At 44.1% G+C, this 6,841-nt stretch overlaps 1 protein-coding gene across 1 annotated transcript in view; it reads left to right on the plus strand.

Annotated features, from left to right (window-relative positions):
* Window positions 1–3,946, plus strand: part of SAR1B (secretion associated Ras related GTPase 1B) — a 19,896-nt gene extending 15,950 nt beyond the window's left edge. The window contains exon 8 of the mRNA XM_074916273.1: window positions 3,924–3,946. The gene's annotated coding sequence lies outside the window, so the exon portion shown is untranslated. The remainder of the gene's footprint in view (window positions 1–3,923) is intronic.
* The last annotated feature ends 2,895 nt before the right edge of the window (window positions 3,947–6,841 follow it).

The following is a 6,841-nucleotide window of genomic DNA, read 5'->3' on the forward strand; positions in this document are numbered from 1 at the left end:
TCAGCAACAATTCCTGGCATTGGAGATGGGAAGGATCTTTGACCTTTCTCATTCTCCTGCAGGATCAAGATTATTTCATTAATATTTCTGTATTCTGTGTTCCTGTACTGTCTATGATGTGCCAAAGATGACCTGTGTCATTCACTGGAATACAATACCTGCATGCATGTGAGCCTGGTTGTATTTTAACAATTGGAATTGAATATCAAATAGAACATTTGGCATCCAATTATTGATAACTAAGGTCAGGAAATTGGTGGTGGTGGTGGTCTCCAGTCCCAGCGAATTCACAGGTCTGCTTGATGTCAAATTGTTCTTCTGTTTGTACTGTTAGAGTATTTGGTTGTTACCAACCAAAGTCCAATATTTCTGTTGACTACAGTGTGCTCAGATTTAGTGTAGGTAATGTAATTGTTAGTTATAGATTTAGGAGTTACGTTAAAAACAGCCAAATCCCCTGGCTGTCAGTGGGGACATGTAACTTATTTGCACTTAGATAAACAACTATTTGCACTAGTATCTTAGTGTGGAACTAAACATTTTCTGTTTTGAAATGTCAGTGCTCTAAATGTTTAAAAGCATCATTTATATAATAAACTGCAGAAGAAAAGCTAAAGACAAAAGTGTTTTTAAACATGTTCTTAATCTGGTGTTTGTTGTTATCCAACCCCATGCTTGAAGCTTAAGTATTGGGAATAGAAAATAAAATTCTAACTTGGGATTTGAAGAAAATTAGTTTTAAACAGGTGGTTCTTATCAAATTATCAAAATCGGGGAAAAAAAAAGTGTGCTGACTTAGTACATGGCCTGTAGTGAGTTTGGGTTTTTTCGGCTTGGTATAATAATAATTCAATCTCTTCTTTGCTAAGGTTTCAGTTCATGTGTGCATGGAAGCAAATCCTCTACTCAGAAGCCTCTGAGCATGGAAAAAAATGACACTTCCTTTGTTGCAATTTTAAATTGAGATGGAAGGATCCAATCTCACAGGCGAATGACGCTTCCCTCGGGGCCTGGTGCTGGCAGGGGGACTGTGCCACCGAGCGTAGGTGCTGATCGAACCGAGTCCACGCAACCCTGCTTGCCACAGCCCCCAGGAAAGCCTGTTAACCTACTGTGATAGAGAACTATTTTCTAATCCTAAGTATATGTTCTCAGTTTACATTTTACAAATTTCTTAATTGGCTGCTTTTGAACTAGAATTAGAAATTTGTTTGGTTGGTGATCAGTGATGGATATGGTGTAGCTGGGTTAATGTCGGTTTAATGGTTGGACTGGATGATCTTTAAGGTCTTTTCCAACCTAGACAATTCTGTGAATCATTAAAAAAAAATATCCCTTGTTTTTCTTATGACCCCGTTTCTTACAGCATGTGTCCCACCACAGTAAGAAATTTTATAGTAATACTTCAGAGCCTCTGCCTTTCATTTCAGGATCTCAAAGCTTTCTACTTGCTAATGCTGCCTCAACGTCTTTAGGAGGCAGAAGGCTGCTCTTGTCCTTGCTTATCCTGTGACAAAGGTGACATCTGGAGGGACTGGGTCGTACTTGGTCACTGCCTGAATAAGAAGAGCTCTCGCAGCAGCACCAGCAGATGAAGCAATGCCTCCCAGGCTAACCTGGGCACCGCTTGCCCCTGTCCTAGAGTGGTGCCAGAAGCCTTCATCACATGCAAGCTGCTGAAAATACTGCACAAGCCACGTGTAAATCAGTGGCATTTCGGGTTGCCTCCTCTGCCTTCACAGCAAAAAAGCTGCTCTAAGTGTGTACTGTCGACTGTGTTGCACCCAACTATGACAACATTTAGTAGGTAACAAGTTAAAAGAACAGCATAAAAATTTGTGACGTGTAGAGTGGGTGCAAAGCTTGGATCTATTTGTAATTTCTGATTCTCTTTCCTAAATGTGCGATGTAAATAAACACAATCCTTATAAATGAAGAATTTAGAGGCATGCTTTCAGTATTGGGTCCAAACGCCTAGTTTTGGCCCAGGCAAATAAGAATTTATATATTTTTGGTTAGATTTTTGCCCCCGCAAAGCTGGTATTTCACAGTCAGAGTGGTTTGACGAACTCCGAGGAGCAGTGCTTGACCAAACCCCTGGCAGTAGCTTGGAACAGAGATGAGCTGTTGGAGACCTGATCTTAGGAATTTAATGATATTTGAGTACCCAAACCCAGGGGTGGATATAGCTGGTTTGTTGACGGGTGTACTGTGACAAACTGCTGGTCGGGGAAGGGACAGGACTGGTGCTTGCAGTGGTATGTGCAGGTGGGGAAGCAGAGCTAATGAGGGGAACCTGATCTTACCCCGTTGAGAGGATCTGAAGTGGTTCAGGTTTTGTAGCACACGGGCTTTCTGAGCAGAGGAAGCTGCTTTTCAGTGAGAACGTGGCTCTTGAGAGGAGGGTTGGAATTTGTTTTAAGTTAGAGTTTGTTAAAATCTCTGCTAAAGTTTTGTTGAAACCTAAAAGCTTTGCGAACAGCAGGCAACGGGGCAGTGAGCAGGCTGGAGGGAAGGGGGTCAGCACTGGGGACTGTGGTGCAGGGGGTGCCCTGCGGCTTGTGCGAGCATCTCTGGGAAATACTCGACTACGTTTCTGGCTGTGAAATGGAGAAAAGGGAAAAATTAATTGGGTTGAAAAATGTTCTCTTGCCAGCGAGGTAAGTGGGAGAACAATTATGATACAGGGCTCCTAATGCTGCTCTGCCACAGCCTGTTTGTGGGCTGACCCCAGGGCTGGTATTTGGAAACGCTGGTGCTTGTGAAAGCAAAGGGGAGAGAGAGAAATCAGCTAGTGATAGGAGCTGTGCTTCAATTAGTCTGTGCATGTGTGTCAGGTCACTTTGAAGCCCATCCAGTAGCCTACAGTGAAGCCGGTTTTTGCTAAGTCACTGAAAACTGCTGATCCTTGGTCGATTGTTCTCCAAGGACAAAGCTGAGGTCACTTGTTTAATGCACTTGACTTCTGACCAGAGATAAGCACGAGCTGCAAAACTTAAAACCTTATTTTAAGCTCTCTCATGTCTGTCGGCACTCAGAGCTGGATTTTCAGTTCAGCCCAGACTATTAGTTGCAGCCCCATGCCCAAATGCTGTTTTCTCTCTGCTTTCTCGGAGCAGGGTTTTGGTTTATGATCAAATAAATTGGAACTGTCAAAGGAAGACTCCTGTATGTGCTGCTTAACTCTTCTATTCCATGCTCTGTGTGTATGTAATGTATATTATGTAAATATATATACATGTATGTACACACACAAGATGTTTAAAATAAATCTGTTCAAAACACTGAGATGCGTTAACATGAAATTGCAGAGGACATCTTGTGAAAGTCTGGACTCATAGCAGGTTTTAAAGGCTAAAAAAAAAATCAGTTTGCAGTAGAGAAAACTGATATATTTTGCTTTACTGATGGATAAATAATTACAGGAGATACTGTGGGAGAAATTCAGATGTGCAGCTACAGTAGGGAGAGCAGCTGGAGTTCTGGGTGCTGCCTGGAGAAACCGCATTTAGGCAGAACAGAAGGAGGCAGAGCTAATGATATAGTTTGCCTTTTTTTTTTTTTTTTTTTTTTAGAGCTTATGCTTTGATACTGGCATCAGAGACACTTTTAGCATTGGTGTAGAGAAGTTTGGGTGTTCCTACAAAATGAGATGTTTACTTGATGTTTTTTAGAAAGCGTATCCCATCCGCTTGCTCCTACTCACTGCTCTCTGTGACAGCTGGCTCTGAAGAGCTCCAATGAACATCCCCAAAAGAAGGTTTTCTTTTTGATTTACAGTCTCTTTTTTTTTTTTTTTTAGTTCTCTATTCCTGCCATCTGCTATTACCACTTCTGTAATATTCCTTTGTTTCCCAATCTGTAATTTGAATTGCTTCCTAAGTTTAAAAAACAATATGACTTTTTTTTCTTTTTTTTCCCAGGCTGTTTTGGAGAGAGCTTTTCTTCAACAGTTTGATGTTCAAAAAATTTGAACTGGGGAAAAAAATTTGTAAGGGGCCCTCTATCAAAGAAGAAATTCTGCTGGTATTTTCAGAGCCGTTGTCAGGCAGAAGGCAAGAGAGAATCAGTAAAAGATGTACGCCTGTCATTTGCTGTTATTATTTTGGGAGAAATGAGGGAAACCAAAAAAGTTACAGTCATCATGGTTAATTGAAGTTCATGGAGCTCTGCAAGTCTGACTGCAGCAAAGAATGTGTAACAGATCCTCACACATGTGACTGTGGGATAGAGTCTATTTATGTCTCTGTAAACATGAAATTATGAAATACATGCCATGTGTTGTGCATGAGATAGTGCTGGTGAAGTCCTTGTCTGACCTGGTCATCTATTGTTGGACTTGCACCTCTCCAGGAGAACAAAGTGAATTTGAACTTATTGCAGAACATCGTGGTGCTGGAAGACTTTTATTGAAAAAGAAGCAGGTCAAGCAGTAACGCAAGAAACCACCTCCTATGTTACCAGGTAAGAGGGAAGGTGCTGTGAGTTTCTGTAATAATAATATCTTACACACCTTGTGGACATAAGAGCACTTCACAAAGCGTCTAGAAAAAGAATGACCAAAAAAAAAAATTTTTTTTGTGCAGTCCAGATTTGAAACATACTCTTGTTAAAACAGATGTGCAGCTGAGGCTTGGATCCTTTCTTGGGGGGGGGGGAAAGTGTCTCAAGATTGCAAAAGAAGGGGAAAAAAATGTGGGAGAAATGGGCCATTCATGTGTTACTTTGACACCCGTTAGGTGGTACCGATGGTGACCTGCGCGTACAAGGCTGTGGTGGGGAAGGAGCTGGTCCTGCTCCTCAGCTGGAGCCTGCCTCTTCCATCCCCTCTCCTGCTGCTGCTCCTCGCCAGGAGATGTGTCCTGCCCGGAACCATCCCTGGCACCTCTGCTCTGCGTCAGCCCCAGCGCTGAGCTGCATCCCGGGTGTAAAGGTTGGGGATGTTCCCCAACCCAGATGCTTATTTCCTCCCCCAATACTCAAGGACTACCCTAGATCTGTCCTTGCATAGCATCTCCTCATCCAGAACCCACATTTTTAGTGTCACTCGCTGGTGCAGGGAGGCCCAGGCAGCCTCTGTGGGATCCAGAGCCCGCTGCCGGAGGGGGATGAGCGGGCAGGGAGTGGGCTGTGCACTGGGTTGCACCGGGCAGGAGCTCGTTGGGACAAGCAGCAGCCTGCCTGCCTGCCTGCACAGGCAGATGGGTGCTGGGAGGTGGGAGGGAAAGCAGAGCCTATCCTGGGGACTGGGTGAAAAAGTCATGCGAGGAGGGAGAGCAAAAACGCGGAGGGAAAGAAAGACCAGTGGGCTCCTGGATTTACTTTGTTCCTGATTTTTCTCATTTCATAGAAGAGACAGTCAAATTTCTGCCTCATTGCATCAAGTGTGTGAGCAGACAGTCCTTCCAAAACCAGATGGTGACCCTCCATTCACACACAGCATCCCCAAACCTCCCGGAGCCGTGGCTGCCTTTGTCTCTCTCCCGTGTAGCGTAGCCTATGGGGGGTGTGTTGCAACCCCCTGTGCCTACTCCCTTTAGCCTGTATTTCTGTATCTCCCTAGGAATTAATCTGCTTTCAGTGCCAGTTTATGCCCAGAATTTGTAGGGATTTGTGCTAAAACTAAAAAAATTAGATGAAGTGAAAGGAGCTGCATCCCCCTACAAAACCCTCGGCGGTACAGAAGAGGTTGGTGATGGAAAGCTGTGCCAGATGAAGAAGTTTCAACCCAGAGCCTCAGGCTGACATGTGGCTGCTGCTGCTGAAGAGCCAAAGAAACCCCCAAGCCCCAAATTCAGCTCATTCCCACATGAAAATACTTCCGTGCCCCATGCTGTGTGGCTGGGCAGCTCTGCCAGTGGTGAAATGTTGGTGACTGCTGTGGAAATTTTGGCTAGACTTTCAAATGGTTTTCCTATCAGCTGTCTAAAAGCGAACACAGGTCAGCATAGAAGAGTAGGAAGGCAAGAAAAATTAAATTGTATTAAAATTTCACACCAATAGGCTACTTGCTGTTAGAGAAAACCAGGAGTTTATGCCCCATATTAAGCCCATCACAGTGTGCGACCCACTTTTGGGGCACTTAACAGAAATCATCATAGTCAGAGGTGTGGATGTTCCCTTTATTCTTCCTACTGCTTTTCAAGTGCTGTCCTTACGCTTTGCCTCAGACATGACTGTGAGTGTTAAGGCTGCTCTGTACCTTGTGCAATCCTCCTGCCCTTAAGATGAAGCTCAACCCAGCTGAACCATGGCAAGAGTTTGCTGGAGCAGCACTGCCTGAGCTTGCACTGGGCTCTCTGCAAACCTCTGACTCCAGCCGGCACCACGGCTGCAGGAGATTTGAGCCGTGATTTATGTCCCACAGTCATAGCATCATAGATTTAGGGTGCTAAGTATCGTTCAGTCTTGACAACTGTGGGATTTAGAAGAGATAATGCATCCAATCTCCTTAGTTTCTTTGGTTTTATTGATACTTACTCAGTAGCAGAGTACACAAGGATAATTACGGAGGTCTAGGTGCATAAGAAAAAAAGGATCGAGCCTTTCATTCTGCAGCTCTAAACTCCAAAGGTTCAGTTTTGCTCGTGCAAAATTCACTCCTCTCTCGCATGTTGCTGCTGGTGGTGCATTTGAGGTGATGGATCTCTGCGTGGCAGAGGGGACTCTAGCTCCCAAAGAGCTTTTTTTGACACGGATTTCGAAAAGATATGATCTGTAGAAGAGCTTGAATGAAGTGGATAATTTGGATGGTGGCCTCCTTTCCTTCATGAATTCTAGTACATGAGGTATGTCTCAGTAACGAGCAGTTGTGTTTTCTGCCTCCTGGCAATCTGGTTTT

Source organism: Athene noctua, chromosome 12 (genome assembly GCF_965140245.1).
Source record: "Athene noctua chromosome 12, bAthNoc1.hap1.1, whole genome shotgun sequence".
In the NCBI taxonomy this organism is placed as follows: Eukaryota; Metazoa; Chordata; class Aves; order Strigiformes; family Strigidae; genus Athene; species Athene noctua.